Genomic DNA, 20605 nt, shown 5'->3' on the forward strand with positions numbered 1-20605 from the left:
CAAAACAAAACAAAATTTGTTTAAAAAAATGAAGCTAAAATTATCCAAAGAACAAACTCATAAAGAAAATAAAGTCAGAACTCAGTTACAATCATACAGCTGTATCTCTGCCCCGCCCCTTTAGTATTCCAACATAATCAAGCAAACTAGATCCAATATTCTTGGCGACTCATCAGTGATCATTACGTGCTAGTGGATGAGAACATAACACTAGATTCGATTACAAAATAGTTGATATGATGTCTGCTAGTTCTTGAAACAAACTGATCAGTGCAATTATTTACTTGTCTCTGCTAAGAACTGATATTGGAAATGCCTTGATTCTGAGATGAGAATCATACGCCTAGTCAGTCACAGTTAATCATTTTTAAGTGCTCTAGTTTTCTCCTAGATCTATATGAAGATATGTGTGTGTCATAAAGTCCTCGCTACTGTCTTGTCCCCAGCCCGTGTCCCAACTCAAGCACATCACCAAGTTAGCTTCCTGACATACATTCACTAGTCCTCGGCTCGAGCTCAACCTTTTTGTTTTGAAACAGACTCAACAAATGCCCGTGTTAACAGACAGAGCATAAATTTAACTACACCAGATCCTTCCTTAGTAATATATAATATAATATAATATAATATGTTATAATATAATATGTTATAATATAATATATTATATTATAATATATTATAATATAATATGTTATAATATAATATGTTATAATATAATATGTTAAGGCAGGTAGTGTAGATATAATTTCCCTCTTAAATTCTATTACTCAGAAAGGACTTATAATCCGATGACTTCTGTGAGGTGCAGTCAAATTTCACAAGAAATAAGCATGATATTGCAACTAAAAACGACTAAAAAGCCAAACAATCGTACGGCCTAAGTCGCTTTGTCCGCAACGGAAACATTTCTAGTGGAAGTTTTATAAAATAGTAATATCTCATTTTCCCCTTTTGGTTCCAGATAATTTATACGATCATTTCTTGACATCTGATCTGAAATAGTCAAGTTTCTTTTTCAGATCTTACGATCTATGGTCTCTGATCAGAAATAACTCATTTTTAGCGGCCCCCGAAAGGGGAAAACACGCTATTAGTTTTGTGTGGCCTGTCTGTCCGTCTGTCCCGTTTAGATCTCAGAAACTAGAAGAGAAAATGAAAATCGGACATCATGATATTTTAGATCAATCAAAGTTCTGATGCAAAGGCTACTTTTTCTTTACTGAAAGCGAAAAATCTAATTTTTTAAATCACTTATGCAAGCAGTTTTGTCATAAGAATACACCATTTGTACAACTATTCACTATTAATAGTAACAAATATTGGACGCTTTTTAGTAAGGAGAATATTCATATACTATTTTTTAAACACATTTATGCAAATGGTTTTAGATTATTGATTTAAAAAAATATTTTATTTTGCAATTGTATTGTTTAAGTTATGTAAGTTCTGTCATACAAAAAAAAAATATTTTTTTAAATTTTAATTTATTTTTTTTTCAATGAGAAAAATTCTATATACTATACAAACAAGTTGGACATAATTTAAATCAACAATTAATAAGTAGTTTTTCATATTATTGCATGAACTTCAGAGCATCCGCACAACCATGGAACACAAAACTAAAGGAATTTTTAATTTTTGTTTTTTACGGAAATGTTTTTTCTTGAGGATTTGAATAAGAGATTGACCCTTTACTAAACAATTAGATCAATTAGATACTCATCATAAGACATCATTTATGCCAGGTTCACATCTAATTTCACATTCACTTTCCCCTATCTCTTGGTCTGCTGGACCTTTGGGGCACCACACAAGATCTGTCAACCTCTTTCTCCATTCTTTTCTGTCATTTGCCTTTGATAGAATTTCATTATGATATTGTTTCTGTAAAATATTGAAACCTGCCTTTTTACCTGCCTGGGTGGACCACTTCTGATAAAATTTAATACCGATATAATATATATAATATATCGGATATTCTTCTGAAAATAATGAAACCTGCCTTTTTTCCTGCCTGGGTGGACCACTTCGGGGGCCGATTTTGAGTTTGTATTTCCACACAAACTGTCTTCGTAACCTTATTATCTTTTATCTCTTTGGAATACACAATAATGGAGCGACATAGCTTTAAATCTCTAGTGACATTACCGAGACATACATGTACTGTACATTACAGGAATGAGTTAATTATATTGATCATCAACTCACTGAAAAAGTCTATCGTCGTAAATACAAACCTATTATTTTATTGATGAGTTGTCATTGAACAAACACGTCTAATGTTTAGTATGTATTATAGAGAGTCTCAAATATAATATGCATTTCTGGCAAATTTCTTTGAGTAAATATTTGTTTGCTAATTAATTTCAATTTATTTTGAAAATAAGAAATTTATGTATAAAACTACTGCGATTTAGTTATCAGTAAACTTGTCAGTTGATACATAACTAGACCCTGTTCAACAGTTAATGTGCTGCTGTAATGAAAGTGTTTACCACTTCACCATCTGAAAGTGTTCAACTAAATCCTATCAATTACAATCAGAGTGGGAACAGACAAATCAAAGGGCGTTAACAAAAACTCTCTCCCATGACTCCAGTAGGTCAATCGTAAAGGTAACATTGCATTACACCCCAACTGGCATTCCAAACAGTGACAAACTTACAACTCTACAAAAGTGACTTTCGGATGCCGCTTCCAGTCAATGTCCAAGATGTTCCTACAGCCGACTAAAACCCCAGACATGAAGGAGTGCGCTAAGTCTTCGCTCACTTGCCCAGGCTGTTCAATGTTCTATAGACTTTGCTGCTTAGATCACGGCACAAATTATTTCGTACGAATATATCCACTGAGAGGCTAGCCCGTATGTGTAGTGTCTTCTAGAAGTTGTTTGAGGCTAGCCCGTATGTGTAGTGTCTTCTAGAAGTTGTTTTGAGGCTAGCCCGTATGTGTAGTGTCTTCTAGAAGTTGTTTTGAGGCTAGCCCGTATGTGTAGTGTCTTCTAGAAGTTGTTTGAGGCTAGCCCGTATGTCTTCTAGAAGTTGTTTGAGGCTAGCCCGTATGTCTTCTAGAAGTTGTTTGAGGCTAGCCCGTATGTCTTCTAGAAGTTGTTTGAGGCTAGCCCGTATGTCTTCTAGAAGTTGTTTTGAGGCTGGCCCGTATGTCTTCTAGAAGTTGTTTGAGGCTAGCCCGTATGTCTTCTAGAAGTTGTTTGAGGCTAGCCCGTATGTCTTCTAGAAGTTGTTTTGAGGCTGGCCCGTATGTCTTCTAGAAGTTGTTTGAGGCTAGCCCGTATGTGTAGTGTCTTCTAGAAGTTGTTTGAGGCTAGCCCGTATGTGTAGTGTCTTCTAGAAGTTGTTTGAGGCTAGCCCGTATGTGTAGTGTCTTCTAGAAGTTGTTTTGAGGCTAGCCCGTATGTCTTCTAGAAGTTGTTTGAGGCTAGCCCGTATGTGTAGTGTCTTCTAGAAGTTGTTTGAGGCTAGCCCGTATGTGTAGTGTCTTCTAGAAGTTGTTTTGAGGCTAGCCCGTATGTGTAGCGTGTTCTAGAAGTTGTTTTGAGGCTAGCCCGTATGTCTTCTAGAAGTTGTTTGAGGCTAGCCCGTATGTGTAGTGTCTTCTAGAAGTTGTTTGAGGCTAGCCCGTATGTGTAGTGTCTTCTAGAAGTTGTTTTGAGGCTAGCCCGTATGTGTAGCGTGTTCTAGAAGTTGTTTTGAGGCTAGCCCGTATGTCTTCTAGAAGTTGTTTTGAGGCTAGCCCGTATGTGTAGCGTGTTCTAGAAGTTGTTTTGAGGCTAGCCCGTATGTCTTCTAGAAGTTGTTTTGAGGCTAGCCCGTATGTGTAGCGTGTTCTAGAAGTTGTTTTGAGGCTAGCCCGTATGTCTTCTAGAAGTTGTTTTGAGGCTAGCCCGTATGTCTTCTAGAAGTTGTTTTGAGGCTAGCCCGTATGTCTTCTAGAAGTTGTTTTGAGGCTAGCCAGTATGTCTTCTAGAAGTTGTTTTGAGGCTAGCCCGTATGTCTTCTAGAAGTTGTTTTGAGGCTAGCCCGTATGTCTTCTAGAAGTTGTTTTGAGGCTAGCCCGTATGTTTTCTAGAAGTTGTTTGAGGCTAGCCCGTATGTCTTCTAGAAGTTGTTTTGAGGCTAGCCCGTATGTCTTCTAGAAGTTGTTTGAGGCTAGCCCGTATGTCTTCTAGAAGTTGTTTGAGGCTAGCCCGTATGTCTTCTAGAAGTTGTTTGAGGCTAGCCCGTATGTCTTCTAGAAGTTGTTTGAGGCTAGCCCGTATGTCTTCTAGAAGTTGTTTGAGGCTAGCCCGTATGTCTTCTAGAAGTTGTTTGAGGCTAGCCCGTATGTCTTCTAGAAGTTGTTTGAGGCTAGCCCGTATGTCTTCTAGAAGTTGTTTGAGGCTAGCCCGTATGTCTTCTAGAAGTTGTTTGAGGCTAGCCCGTATGTCTTCTAGAAGTTGTTTGAGGCTAGCCCGTATGTCTTCTAGAAGTTGTTTGAGGCTAGCCCGTATGTCTTCTAGAAGTTGTTTTGAGGCTAGCCCGTATGTCTTCTAGAAGTTGTTTTGAGGCTAGCCCGTATGTCTTCTAGAAGTTGTTTGAGGCTAGCCCGTATGTCTTCTAGAAGTTGTTTGAGGCTAGCCCGTATGTCTTCTAGAAGTTGTTTGAGGCTAGCCCGTATGTCTTCTAGAAGTTGTTTGAGGCTAGCCCGTATGAGTTGTTTGAGGCTAGCCAGTATGTCTTCTAGAAGTTGTTTGAGGCTAGCCCGTATGTCTTCTAGAAGTTGTTTGAGGCTAGCCCGTATGTCTTCTAGAAGTTGTTTGAGGCTAGCCCGTATGTCTTCTAGAAGTTCGTTTGAGGCTAGCCCGTATGTCTTCTAGAAGTTGTTTGAGGCTAGCCCGTATGTCTTCTAGAAGTTGTTTGAGGCTAGCCCGTATGTCTTCTAGAAGTTGTTTGAGGCTAGCCCGTATGTCTTCTAGAAGTTGTTTGAGGCTAGCCCGTATGTCTTCTAGAATTGTTTGAGGCTAGCCCGTATGTCTTCTAGAAGTTGTTTGAGGCTAGCCCGTATGTCTTCTAGAAGTTTGTTTTGAGGCTAGCCCGTATGTCTTCTAGAAGTTGTTTGAGGCTAGCCCGTATGTCTTCTAGAAGTTGTTTTGAGGCTAGCCCGTATGTCTTCTAGAAGTTGTTTTGAGGCTAGCCCGTATGTCTTCTAGAAGTTGTTTGAGGCTAGCCCGTATGTCTTCTAGAAGTGTTTGAGGCTACCCGTATGTCTTCTAGAAGTTGTTTGAGGCTAGCCCGTATGTCTTCTAGAAGTTGTTTTGAGGCTAGCCCGTATGTCTTCTAGAAGTTGTTTGAGGCTAGCCCGTATGTCTTCTAGAAGTTGTTTGAGGCTAGCCCGTATGTCTTCTAGAAGTTGTTTGAGGCTAGCCCGTATGTCTTCTAGAAGTTGTTTGAGGCTAGCCCGTATGTCTTCTAGAAGTTGTTTGAGGCTAGCCCGTATGTCTTCTAGAAGTTGTTTGAGGCTAGCCCGTATGTCTTCTAGAAGTTGTTTGAGGCTAGCCCGTATGTCTTCTAGAGTTTGTTTGAGGGCTAGCCCGTATGTCTTCTAGAGTTGTTTTGAGGCTAGCCCGTATGTCTTCTAGAAGTTGTTTGAGGCTAGCCCGTATGTCTTCTAGAAGTTGTTTGAGGCTAGCCCGTATGTCTTCTAGAAGTTGTTTGAGGCTAGCCCGTATGTCTTCTAGAAGTTGTTTGAGGCTAGCCCGTATGTCTTCTAGAAGTTGTTTGAGGCTAGCCCGTATGTCTTCTAGAAGTTGTTTGAGGCTAGCCGTATGTCTTCTAGAAGTTGTTTGAGGCTAGCCCGTATGTCTTCTAGAAGTTGTTTGAGGCTAGCCCGTATGTCTTCTAGAAGTTGTTTGAGGCTAGCCCGTATGTCTTCTAGAAGTTGTTTGAGGCTAGCCGTATGTCTTCTAGAAGTTGTTTGAGGCTAGCCCGTATGTCTTCTAGAAGTTGTTTGAGGCTAGCCCCGTATGTCTTCTAGAAGTTGTTTGAGGCTAGCCCGTATGTCTTCTAGAAGTTGTTTGAGGCTAGCCCGAAGCGTATGTCTTCTAGAAGTTGTTTGAGGCTAGCCCGTATGTCTTCTAGAAGTTGTTTGAGGCTAGCCCGTATGTCTTCTAGAAGTTGTTTGAGGCTAGCCCGTATGTCTTCTAGAAGTTGTTTGAGGCTAGCCCGTATGTCTTCTAGAAGTTGTTTGAGGCTAGCCCGTATGTCTTCTAGAAGTTGTTTGAGGCTAGCCCGTATGTCTTCTAGAAGTTGTTTGAGGCTAGCCCGTATGTCTTCTAGAAGTTGTTTGAGGCTAGCCCGTATGTCTTCTAGAAGTTGTTTGAGGCTAGCCCGTATGTCTTCTAGAAGTTGTTTGAGGCTAGCCCGTATGTCTTCTAGAAGTTGTTTGAGGCTAGCCCGTATGTCTTCTAGAAGTTGTTTGAGGCTAGCCCGTATGTCTTCTAGAAGTTGTTTGAGGCTAGCCCGTATGTCTTCTAGAAGTTGTTTGAGGCTAGCCCGTATGTCTTCTAGAAGTTGTTTGAGGCTAGCCCGTATGTCTTCTAGAAGTTGTTTGAGGCTAGCCCGTATGTCTTCTAGAAGTTGTTTGAGGCTAGCCCGTATGTCTTCTAGAAGTTGTTTGAGGCTAGCCCGTATGTCTTCTAGAAGTTGTTTGAGGCTAGCCCGTATGTCTTCTAGAAGTTGTTTGAGGCTAGCCCGTATGTCTTCTAGAAGTTGTTTGAGGCTAGCCCGTATGTCTTCTAGAAGTTGTTTGAGGCTAGCCCGTATGTCTTCTAGAAGTTGTTTGAGGCTAGCCCGTATGTCTTCTAGAAGTTGTTTGAGGCTAGCCCGTATGTCTTCTAGAAGTTGTTTGAGGCTAGCCCGTATGTCTTCTAGAAGTTGTTTGAGGCTAGCCCGTATGTCTTCTAGAAGTTGTTTGAGGCTAGCCCGTATGTCTTCTAGAAGTTGTTTGAGGCTAGCCCGTATGTCTTCTAGAAGTTGTTTGAGGCTAGCCCGTATGTCTTCTAGAAGTTGTTTGAGGCTAGCCCGTATGTCTTCTAGAAGTTGTTTGAGGCTAGCCCGTATGTCTTCTAGAAGTTGTTTGAGGCTAGCCCGTATGTCTTCTAGAAGTTGTTTTGAGGCTAGCCCGTATGTCTTCTAGAAGTTGTTTGAGGCTAGCCCGTATGTCTTCTAGAAGTTGTTTGAGGCTAGCCCGTATGTCTTCTAGAAGTTGTTTGAGGCTAGCCCGTATGTCTTCTAGAAGTTGTTTGAGGCTAGCCCGTATGTCTTCTAGAAGTTGTTTTGAGGCTAGCCCGTATGTCTTCTAGAAGTTGTTTTGAGGCTAGCCCGTATGTCTTCTAGAAGTTGTTTGAGGCTAGCCCGTATGTCTTCTAGAAGTTGTTTGAGGCTAGCCCGTATGTCTTCTAGAAGTTGTTTGAGGCTAGCCCGTATGTCTTCTAGAAGTTGTTTGAGGCTAGCCCGTATGTCTTCTAGAAGTTGTTTGAGGCTAGCCCGTTTGTCTTCTAGAAGTTGTTTGAGGCTAGCCCGTATGTCTTCTAGAAGTTGTTTGAGGCTAGCCCGTATGTCTTCTAGAAGTTGTTTTGAGGCTAGCCCGTATGTCTTCTAGAAGTTGTTTGAGGCTAGCCCGTATGTCTTCTAGAAGTTGTTTGAGGCTAGCCCGTATGTCTTCTAGAAGTTGTTTGAGGCTAGCCCGTATGTCTTCTAGAAGTTGTTTGAGGCTAGCCCGTATGTCTTCTAGAAGTTGTTTTGTTTTGTTTGTCTTCGCCTTGAAACATTTCACAAGAGAAACGAACCCAAAAGATTTACAATCACTAAGTGAACAATAGTCAAGTCTACAAATAGTCTAGTCTAGAAATAGTCTAGTCTAGAAATAGTCTAGTCTAGAAATAGTCTAGTCTACAAATAGTCAAGTCTACAAATAGTCAAGTCTACAAATAGTCTAGTCTAGAAATAGTCTAGTCTACAAATAGTCAAGTATAGAAATAGTCAAGTCTACAAATAGTCAAGTCTACAAATAGTCAAGTCTACAAATAGTCTATTCTACAAATAGTCAAGTTTAGAAATAGTCAAGTCTACAAATAGTCAAGTCTACAAATAGTCAAGTCTACAAATAGTCTAGAAATAGTCAAGTCTAAAAATAATCAAGTCTACAAATAGTCTAGTCTACAAATAGTCAAGTCTACAAAAGCTAGAATACAAAATGTCAATCATTCGTGTGATCGTACATGTGACAAGAAATTAAGAATAAAATTCACATACAACTTTAAACAAGAAATTCGCTTTCAAATAATAACAAAAATTCACATGCAACAACAACAAAAAAAAAAAAAAGAAATGCGCATACAACGAAAAGAAATTCAGTTGCAGGTTAAGAGAAAATGTAAACGGCAAAACTTTTCAAAGCAATGCTTATATTAGTTGAATTGAAATGATTACATGTTTGGTTTTCTTCAACAATCCAAGAAATTCTAGCAAATAACATAACTCTAGTTCTAGCACACAGGCTTTGGCTACAGCACAGGCTAACAATTGGTTAACTTCTAGTTAGGCTTCTAACCCTAGTGAGAACTGCCATGTTCTGAGCCTCCCTATAGCTGTCACTTGATATTCTTCGAGTCACTTCACGTCTTTATACCTGGTTCCCATAAATGTACTAAGCAACAAGTTGACTTTTCAGGACATGAGATGATTCGACTGAAGTTTTAGTGACATACACTGTAGTTTAGGTTGAGGAAGGTGTATATCAAAACATCGTATTACTGTCAGGACAGACTAGTTCAGTGACTGACTACAATGTCCAGCAAAAACTTAACTAGCTAGTGTGAGTGACTACAATGTCCAGCAACAACCTAACTAGCTAGTGTGAGTGACTACAATGTCCAGCAACAACCTAACTAGCTAGTGTGAGTGACTACAATGTCCAGCAACAACCTAACTAGCTAGTGTGAGTGACTACAATGTCCAGCAACAACTTAACTAGCTAGTGTGAGTGACTACAATGTCCAGCAACAACCTAACTAGCTAGTGTGAGTGACTACAATGTCCAGCAACAACCTAACTAGCTAGTGTGAGTGACTACAATGTCCAGCAACAACTTAACTAGCTAGAGTGAGTGACTACAATGTCCAGCAACAACTTAACTAGCTAGAGTGAGTGACTACAATGTCCGCCGACTTGACTAGCTAGTGTGAGTGACTACAATGTCCGCCGACTTGACTAGCTAGTGTGAGTGACTACAATGTCCGCCGACTTGACTAGCTAGTTTCTGTTTCCAACCAAATACAGTTTAACATTCCATCAGGGGAAATGTTTCTTAACAATTGACACCTGTACTGTACTGTACGCTATCATAAGTTCATTTTATTCATTTATATTTCCCTTTTCTTTCATTATTATAATCAATAATATTACTTTTTTTAGAAGCTTTGATGAAAACACTATCTGAATAGACTTGATATCTGAATAGACTTGATCTGAATAGACTTAATATCTGAATAGACTTGATATCTGAATAGACTTGATATCTGAATAGACTTGATATCTGAATACACTTGATATCTGAATAGACCTGATATCTGAATAGACTTGATATCTGAATAGAGCTGATATCTGAATAGACTTGATATCTGAATAGACCTGATATCTGAATAAACTTGATATCTGAATAGACTTGATATCTGAATAGACTTGATATCTTAATAGACTTGATCTGAATAGACTTGATATCTGAATAGACTTGATATCTGAATAGACTTGATATCTGAATAGACTTGATATCTGAATAGACTTGATATCTGAATAGACTTGATATCTTCAGTTTCTTTATTGAGCAAAATAAACCAAAAAAACAAACAAACCTAATAGTTCCAGCAAGTGAAGCCGCTCTTCTTGTTTGATTGTACTCAGTATAGAAAGTAAGAACTCTTATTTCAAGTGTTATTATTTCGCAATCTTAAAACAGATAAAGACTAAGACCCAAGGTTTGAGAAAAAAGAAAGAAAATTACAAAAAGAGTTTGCGTTGTCACAATAACTCTGAGGCGGCCCCCACCATATATTCCATAGACAAGGAATATTCAAGTCACAGGCTTCTTTTGATTGTCTAAAGTAGTAAAATTTTAAAGAATTATTTGGCATTGTTTTACACTTACAATAAAATATGAAGAACATATCAGAAGAGCAATATCAAAGAATTATTTGGCATTGTTTTACACTTACAATAAAATATGAAGAACATATCAGAAGAGCAATATCAAAGAATTATTTGGCATTGTTTTACACTTACAATAAAATATGAAGAACATATCAGAAGAGCAATATCAAAGAATTATTTGGCGTTGTTTTTTTCAATTAAAAACAAAATTAAGAACATAATATTGATAAGGAGATCTCTAACTTATGCTTAATTAATTATGTTACCAAAAAGACATTTACTTTTTAAAGGCCTTTCTAGTTTTTCAATTACAGCATGACAGACAGACAGACGACAAAAAACTAAGAGCGCCTTTTCATCGTAACTCCCCTCAAGTTTTTCATTTTAAAAATGGTGTCTTTTGTGAAAAAAAAATTATGCTTGTATATTTTATTTTCCTTTTCTGTGATCAAATCAGGGCGGACGGACCACACTAAACTAATAGCTTCCCCCCCCCCCCATTCGGAAGTCGCTCAAAATGTATTTAAATTTTGTATAACTTAACTTTCAAAAGAGCACTGTAATAGCTCTTTAAAATCAAAAACTTGAAAACATATATAGAACTTTGGCTTTGAAAAAATGTTACATAATAATTCCAGGATTGTGATTTTACATTGTCTATTATTGAACATTTTCCTCTATGGCGGATAGCTAGTTGTTAGTTTTTTAAAAGTGTATCTGGTGTACAGACTAGAGTACAAGTTGATAACCTAACTATTTTAAAGAGAACATGCTAGATCTAGTATTTGTGCACTTCCCATTGCTGTAGCAAAGTGTCTACTCTTCCGTATGTAGTACACTGTACAATCGCTATGTACTAAGTATCAGATAGTACACTGTACAATCACTATGTACTAAGTATCAGATAGTACACTGTACAATCACTATGAACTAAGTATCAGATAGTACACTGTACAATCACTATGTACTAAGTATCAGATAGTACACTGTACAATCACTATGTATTAAGTATCAGATAGTACACTGTACAATCACTATTTACTAAGTATCAGATAGTACACTGTACAATCACTATGTATTAAGTATCAGATAGTACACTGTACAATCACTATGTACTAAGTATCAGATAGTACACTGTACAAGCACTATGTACTAAGTATCAGATAGTACAATGTACTAAATATCAGATAGTACACTGTACAATCACCATGTACTAAGTATCAGATAGTACACTGTACAATCACCATGTACTAAGTATCAGATAGTACACTGTACAATCACTATGTACTAAGTATCAGATAGTACACTGTACAAGCACTATGTACTAAGTATCAGATAGTACACTGTACAAGCACTATGTACTAAGTATTAGATAGTACAGTGTACTAAATATCAGATAGTACACTGTACAATCACCATGTACTAAATATCAGATAGTACACTGTACAATCACCATGTACTAAGTATCAGATAGTACACTGTACAATCACCATGTACTAAGTATCAGATAGTACACTGTACAATCACCATGTACTACGTATCAGATAGTACACTGTACAATCACCATGTACTAAGTATCAGATAGTACACTGTACAATCACCATGTACTAAGTATCAGATAGTACACTGTACAATCACTATGTACTGAGTATCAGATAGTACACTGTACAATCACTATGTACTAAGTATCAGATAGTACACTGTACAAGCACTATGTACTAAGTATCAGATAGTACACTGTACAATCACCATGTACTAAGTATCAGATAGTACACTGTACAATCACTATGCACTAAGTATCAGATAGTACACTGTACAATCACTATGTACTAAGTATCAGATAGTACACTGTACAATCACTATGTACTAAGTTTCAGATAGTACACTGTACAATCACCATGTACTAAGTATCAGATAGTACACTGTACAATCACTATGTACTAAGTTAAAACAATTGGACAACTAACTAGCGGTTGTATAGAAGAGGGAATAATTCGACGTATAGAGATATGCAGTAGGCAACAGTGTGCTGCTCATTTAGCGTCCTTGACATTGGTTAGTTTATCTATTTATGTCACAATCTCTCCCAATCTTTCTCTTTTCATTTCCCTACAATGTTCTGTGAGTTACTTTACGTTGCGCCACACATTTCACCATTTCGATTTCTGCTCATTTTGTTTCTATGGCTGTATTTATTGCTAAAGAATGTCGACTGAATCGTACGAATCCAAATGTAGACAAAGAGTTCTGCGATTAATATTCATCGCGATACTCACCAATATTTGAAAAAATTCTTCCAAGTACATTTGTCAACAAAAGAAAGGGTCAGGCTTGATGAAAGGTCACGTGATGTTGGGACGAGGGGTGAAAGAGGCGTTGTCTCATCAAAAGATAGACAATGAACTCACACTCTCGTCTTCAGCTCTATCAAGGTGAAGATAGAATCGACTACTTTCTTTTTTTTTTTATGAAATGCTATATCGTTAGAGCTTGGTCAAGTAAGGCGATATCGATTCTATCTAAATTTATATTTCACTACTACAAGCGGTTGTCTGGTCAGGTGAAGACAATATCGACTTCATTTGTAACATACTGGGCTGACTTATAGTCGATAATAATCAGGTCAAATCAGGTGTACAGGGGCAACATTTGGTTACTTTTCCAAAGACGCACACAATGGACCACATGAAATAAGACGGGGATATTAAAAAAAAAACCCACTAAATACAGCAAGTAAAGCCAAGTCACTCGCAGTGGCTCTATACTCAGTCAAAAAAACATTGGTGTGTGTGTGTGTGTTTAGGAGAAGGGGAACAAAAGTAGAGTAGAAGCAATGAAAACAAGCAAAATAAACAACAACAAAAAAACTTACAAAAAAAAGGCTTACCCAAGGGGAAGAACTCGACATTTACAGACATAACTCTCAATACTGTAAGATTTATTTCCCATTTGATGTATTGATATATGTTTTATAAGGAGCAATAATAATGGTGCAGAGTTTGAACTTGATCCGAGAATGGGAAGTAGGAGAAAGTACCATGTGATATAAGTGTGTACCAGACAGAGGTGGATATTATATTAGGAAGCTTTGTAAAAAAAGGAAAAGGATGCTCTTATAACCACAAAGAAAAATATTTTCGTCGAGCGGGAAAAAAAAAGGCACAGTCAAAAAATTGATATCATTTTGAAGTCTTTCAATTCCTATGGTTGCTCATTAGGACTACTAACAAAGTAGCTTACCCAGTGATCCCCCGTTGAAACCAACACTAAAGGGTCTCTTTACCATGTGACCAAAGGACTTGAATATTTGCCAAGTAACGGCACACACACACAAATGTGGTGGGGCGTCAGACTGCTTCAGTGGCAGAGGAGCACATCCACAAGAATGAGGAGTGGGGTGACCAGTACAGAAAATAAGTAGATACTTCTTCAATGTAGCTGATACTCGATTAAAACTGAGCTCATTAGAATTTGATTGGGGTGTGGGTGAAGTTCTCCTCAAGTGGGCTACAAGACTTCAATCCCACGACCTGGTCTCCAAGTGTGTCTGCATACAAGTGAGAGTTGAATAAAAGTGCGTCGAGTTGAAAAGGGTTAGCGACACTTTATGACAGTGATTCTAAGTTACTTCCCTCTTTTCCTTATTAGCAAGAAAACACCAAAGCATGCAGCAGTCTGGAAGTAGACAATGCAGCTGTTGGACCAAAGCATGCAGCAGTCTGGAAGTAGACAATGCAGCTGTTGGACCAAAGCTGGAGGTAGTATCACATGACGAGACACGCCACGTTGTAGTCTAAGGCTATTTGCATTGAGTCCTCCATGTTGTGGCTACGTAAAGAGAACACGAGATCCACTGCACCTCCTCCAGCCAGGAAATCTAGGCAGACATGGACTCATAAAATGTGGACCCCCCAAACATGTATAGAAAACTTTCGATAGGTTTTGTGTGCAGTCGGATCTGAAAGAGTCAACTATGTCATGAGTGTGGGTTGCACATACAGACATGTGGTTGTGTAGAGAAGAGCTGTGTCAAAATGGTTGTCTATGTGTGTGCAAGAGATGCGCCTGTGTGTGCAAGAGATGCGCCTGTGTGTGACAGGATGTGTGTGAACAGTAGGTAGCCTTTAAAATGGGTAGGTGGGTGGCGAATGTGTGACAGGTTGTGTATGTGACAGAGGTTGTGTAAACGAGGTAGCTTATGGCAGTGTATATGTGTCGGAGAGGTAGCTTATGGTAGTGTATGTGTGTCGGAGAGGTAGCTTATGGCAGTGTATATGTGTCGGAGAGGTAGCTAATGGCAGTGTATGTGTGTCGGAGAGGTAGCTTATGGCAGTGAATATGTGTCGGAGAGGTAGCTTATGGTAGTGTATGTGTCTCGGAGAAGTAGCTAATGGCAGTGTATGTGTGTCGGAGAGGTATTATGGCAATGAATATGTGTCGGAGAAGTAGCTAATGGCAGTGTATGTGTGTCGGAGAGGTATTATGGCAATGAATATGTGTCGGAGAGGTAGCTAATGGCAGTGTATGTGTGTCGGAGAGGTAGCTTATGGCAGTGTATGTGTGTCGGAGAGGTAGCTTATGGCAGTGTATGTGTGTCGGAGAGGTAGCTAATGGCAGTGAATATGTGTCGGAGAGGTAGCTTATGGCAGTGTATGTGTGTCGGAGAGGTAGCTTATGGCAGTGTATGTGTGTCGGAGAGGTAGCTTATGGCAGTGTATGTGTGTCGGAGAGGTAGCTAATGGCAGTGAATATGTGTCGGAGAGGTAGCTTATGGCAGTGTATGTGTGTCGGAGAGGTATTATGGCAATGAATATGTGTCGGAGAGGTAGCTAATGGCAGTGTATGTGTGTCGGAGAGGTAGCTTATGGCAGTGTATGTGTGTCGGAGAGGTAGCTTATGGCAGTGTATGTGTGTCGGAGAGGTAGCTTATGGCAGTGTATGTGTGTCGGAGAGGTAGCTAATGGCAGTGAATATGTGTCGGAGAGGTAGCTTATGGCAGTGTATGTGTGTCGGAGAGGTAGCTAATGGCAGTGAATATGTGTCGGAGAGGTAGCTTATGGCAGTGTATGTGTGTCGGAGAGGTAGCGTGGGTGCACGTGTGCAAATGAGGTAGACAAATTATGCATGAGAGGGGAGGGGTTTGTACGTTCTTTCCTACCCCCCCCTCCCTCTTTCTTTCCCGCTCTCGAATCAAGTTTCAGTGTCGATGTCGACACATGAATTAATAGAAAAATTCACACATTTTTTTTTATCTATTAGTCGCAATTAATTTTCTTTTATATAGAGACAGTACTAAGCAAAGCCGAGATGAGCATTGGGTAGACAATTAGATCGTCGGCCCAAAATTGGAAATTAACAATAGACAATTATAAAACCTCATATATTCTTAACTATTTGGCTAGCTCAATGGCTAGCGCGTCAAACTTCTATAATGAAGGCTTGAGCCCAACTGATCCACACTGGACCATAGCGCATTAACATTAAATTTATTATTGTTAGTTTAAATTTATTTATAATTAGTTGCACTGAAAATAAGCTGTTTTAGAAACATTTAAAAAAAAATATTTTATTTGTTTAAACTTTATTAACAACAAAAAAAAAAAAAAAAAGCAGCCCGTTGTCAACACACGAAGATAGTGGCCATTGGTTTGCATGTACTAGATATTAAAGTACAGTCCCCCCCCCCCCCCCCCAGAGAAATGTGCTCAGGTTGTTTGAAACAAGCTTGCCCACTTTGGTCATGAACTGAGTTCCTTGTACGTACGAGACCAGGGCGACTATTAATGACCTACTTTGACCAATAAGTCTGACTCCATGTAAACCAGTAGAATGTACTTCTTCATCTTACACTCGTAACAACCTCTCGGCAAGCAAGAAGCCGTGATAGCTGTTTGATTGGGAGAAGGGTGCTGGAGACATTGCGTATGTGTGGGCGCATGTTTGATGATACTCGCCCCACCACTAACTCTTCTCCCACAGCCAAGCCGAGGGGTCCACCAGCAGATCCTCCTCCTTATCTACAGCCGGAGTTACGATAAGGCGCACAGTGACTCGACTTCAAGCCTCCAGATACTTGCAACAGCATCAAACGGACAAAGTTTTATCTATTTTATGAGCGCTTTCTCTGGGCTCACAAGGGAGACCACCGGTGGCAAGACCTTTGAAAGTTTCGCCCATCATTTCCTACGGGCTATCACTGGTGCATAAAGTGTAGGGACTAGGAACATGGACACGTAAGCGTTGACTGGACTGTGTCAATGTTACCTCACCAAGACAAACATTGCCATGAGTCAACAGTTCGTCCTAGGTCCTTCTCAACTTCTGAAAGATATTCTAAATCTTGACTTCTACCAAGTCCATCTCCTAGTACTTCTATGATATTCTAAATCTTGACTTCTACCAAGTCCATCTCCTAGTACTTCTATGATATTCTAAATCTTGACTTCTACCAAGTCCATCTCCTAGTACTTCTATGATATTCTAAATCTTGACTTCTACCAAGTCCATCTCCTAGTACTTCTATGATATTCTACCAAGTCCATCTCCTTGTACTTCTATGATATTCTAAATCTTGACTTCTACCAAGTCCACCTCCTAGTACTTCTATGATATTCTAAATCTTGACTTCTACAAAGTCCACCTCCTAGTACTTCTATGATATTCTAAATCTTGACTTCTACCAAGTCCATCTCCTAGTACTTCTATGATATTCTAAATCTTGACTTCTACCAAGTCCATCTCCTAGTACTTCTATGATATTCTACCAAGTCCATCTCCTTGTACTTCTATGATATTCTAAATCTTGACTTCTACCAAGTCCACCTCCTAGTACTTCTATGATATTCTAAATCTTGACTTCTACCAAGTCCACCTCCTAGTACTTCTATGATATTCTAAATCTTGATTTCTACCAAGTTCTATCAGATCTCTATCCATAACTAAATAATCCTACCAGATCTATATCCATAACTAAATAGTCCTATCAGATCTCTATCCATAACTAAATAGTCCTATCAGATCTCTATCCATAACTAAATAGTCCTACCAGATCTATATCCATAACTAAATAGTCCTACCAGATCTCTATCCATAACTAAATAGTCCTATCAGATCTCTATCCATAACTAAATAGTCCTACCAGATGTCTATCCATAACTAAATAGTCCTATCAGATCTCTATCCATAACTAAATAGTCCTACCAGATCTCTATCCATAACTAAATAGTCCTACCAGATCTCTATCCATAACTAAATAGTCCTATCAGATCTCTATCCATAACTAAATAGTCCTACCAGATCTCTATCCATAACTAAATAGTCCTACCAGATCTCTATCCATAACTAAATAGTCCTATCAGATCTCTATCCATAACTAAATAGTCCTACCAGATCTCTATCCATAACTAAATAGTCCTACCAGATGTCTATCCATAACTAAATAGTCCTATCAGATCTCTATCCATAACTAAATAGTCCTAACAGATTAAAGTTCATAACAACAAGTCCTAAAGTCCATGACTAAATAGACCTACGGTATCTATATTCACAGCTAAATAGCTCTACTCTAGCCACAACTAAGATGTTTTCAGTTGATACATGGCCTATAAGACGGAATGCGGAATTAGAAAACAAAATATCTGGACATAACTGTTGTCTTCTTTTTCCAAGTGGATTTTGAATTGTACAAATTAGAAACTTGCCTTTGAACTACAATTCATTTGAGCGATTCAGAAGTATTGCTAAGGCTGAGCTATCAAAAGACAAAAGAGACATAACTCTAGCAACTAATTCATTCCTATAGAATACTTTCCCGTGATAGATCTGTACCAAAACAAAGGCAATCTATAAACGATGTCCTTCCAATTGCCCCGAAGGGATGCAGTGGAAGAGAGACAGAGAGAGAGATTAAATTGCCCATTCTCTAACAGACAGTAATCGCTTGATGATGGTCATTCTGTTACTGCTCCACGCCCCCTACCCCCTTTTTTAATGCCGGGACTGAAATAATGACAACCCATAGAACAAACACTGCCAGAATACCCTTGGGGGAATAACAGGGCTAGTCTGTCAAACGTCTCCAGGCCCACACCGCTCCCAGCCCCTTTCCATTCCACATCACCCCTTCCCCGTTAAACATCCACATGAAAGAACAAAAAAAAAGGGAGGGTTGGGAGGCGAAAAGTGAAGCAGGCGTAGGCTCAGAACATGGTAGTAGATAAACGACTGAATGAGCTCAAGAGCAGCAGCCCTATTACTTGTTGGACAAGAGAATCAACAGAAGATAGTGGAATATGGAACGAAGCTACTAGAGGACCAGTACTTTTCAACACTTGAGTCCAAATCTTAAGACTTAGGGTGACGGAAGGATACGTTCAATGTAGGCCCCACACACACTTGCTTGTTTTTAAACTTTTTCTACGCTCTATCCACAGAGATAGTGCTCCGAGCCCTACTCGGAGCCACGGTCACGTGGCCTGGACACTGATGACGTAGGGCACGCGATGGTGCGGTGATCAAAAGTCTTGGGCGGTAAATTTGCGGGGCAGGACAGGAGTTTGTCGAAAAAGGGGGAGGGGGGGGGAGGCTGGATTAGATCGACAGCCGGATGAGCAATGCGGTGTGGCTCGAAAGGGTTCATTATTTTCTGTTTAATACCCACTCACACATTTAGAAATAAACACACACACGCGTGCACTACAATCCCATTAAGTCCGTCCCACCCACAGTAACGTCAGTGAGACGTCTCGTGCAAACAATGCATAGGAAGAAGTCAATGCTAGGAGAAACTGTTCCAATAAATCTGGTCTCAACGTGTAAGTCTGCAGAAGACGTGGCAAGGTTCAAAGTAAGAAAAAACATTTGGATGCTCTAATCTAGCTAGAGTACAATTACATTTGGTCAGCTGAAACATAGAGCTCTACGGTTACAATAAAAACCTTTCACGTTACTTTCACGTGATCCAGACCGGATTTAGAACTGACAAACGCCAAGGCCTAGAGACATGGGTCACCTTATAGGCTTAATCAACATAAGGCAATGTCTCCTTTGCTCTTTCTTCAAAAATGACTGAAAATATCATTGGAACTATTACTGGGAAGCATATCCTTCCCCCTCCTTTAAATGCAATCTTAATCAAACGAAGAAAACAAAGTGAGGAGTAGAGGACAAAGAGACAGACAAACAGGCAGACAGAAAAATGGAAACAGAGGCTGTAATAATATTACAAAAAAAAAAAAAAAAAAGCTAATCTAATAACCCAAAAAATAAAAAAAGACTCGAGCTAACATTTGGTGCTGGGGGATCAATTATTGATATCGAACCGTAACTTCCAATTTTCCGTCCATCATCGAGTGGTAAGCTCCTCCCAGTCTATTCCAGAGGGAGTATCAGGTGTCCCGGCAGCTTGGGATACAGGCGAGAACGTTAATGTCCTGGGACAAAACTGGCCAACGCAAACTTCGCTTCTGTCTTCATTATCTGGGGTCAGGCCAGGACACAAGGAGGGGGGGCACGACAATGATGGGGCAGAAGGGTCAATCAGACACAACTAAAACTTCTTTCCAAACGCCAAGTATTCAAATCCCACTGTTCAAATCGAGGTAGATAATCAGAACTAAGAAGCTTGTAGTCCAAGCCTACACTGAATGAAATACAATGGCACTGTGGCCTGAGCACAATGACATTCGTGTGTCTAAAAAACTGACGCCCCTGAGATGACGAAATAATGATTTCTATTGCTACGTTTCCATCGTTTTGATGTGAAGCTGGGCAAAGTTGTTCTATTTCCCCGACAATATTTTTCAGCCAATAATTAACTTAAACATCCTGATAGAGGCGCGCTTGGCTTCCGAACCAAACATTACCGGGTTCTAATCCTGGTTAACATTGGGATTATTTTCGTGATCTTTAAGGCGCCCCTGAGCCCACCCAGCGTCCCTGATTTTAGTGGGGGAAAAAGTGGGGTTGGTCGTTGGGTTGGCCACAGAAACAGAGGACCTTTACATCATTTGTCCTATAGACCGCATGGTCTGAAAGGGGAACTTTACTTTAAACCTCCTGGCAGTCAATGTGTTTTGTGTATAAATGAAATGTCCTGCTCTGTCAGTGCATCAAGTAGAAGGTTTGCAGTATTAGATTTCACTCTCATTGAAGAGAACCTCACAGACAATAAAAAAGTCTCAAAGACAATCGTACAGCCTAACAGACAATCTGAAGGTCTCAAAGATAATTATACAGCCTCACCAATCAGACAACCTGAAAGACAATTCATACAGCATCAAAGACAATCATACAACGCCATAGGCAATCAGAAACCCAAAAGACAACTACACAAAGAAACATTCATGCCAACAAATCAGCCTCAAAACCAATCAGGCACACATTGACGGAGCCTCACAGCA

General features: G+C 39.5%; 1 protein-coding gene across 12 annotated transcripts in view; it reads right to left on the reverse strand.

The window, feature by feature from the left end:
- Positions 1-20605, reverse strand: part of LOC106052206 (neurobeachin-like) — a 287257-nt gene that overhangs the window by 84541 nt on the left and 182111 nt on the right. The window lies entirely within an intron of this gene.

The sequence above is a fragment of the Biomphalaria glabrata genome, chromosome 8 (assembly GCF_947242115.1).
Source record: "Biomphalaria glabrata chromosome 8, xgBioGlab47.1, whole genome shotgun sequence".
In the NCBI taxonomy this organism is placed as follows: Eukaryota; Metazoa; Mollusca; class Gastropoda; family Planorbidae; genus Biomphalaria; species Biomphalaria glabrata.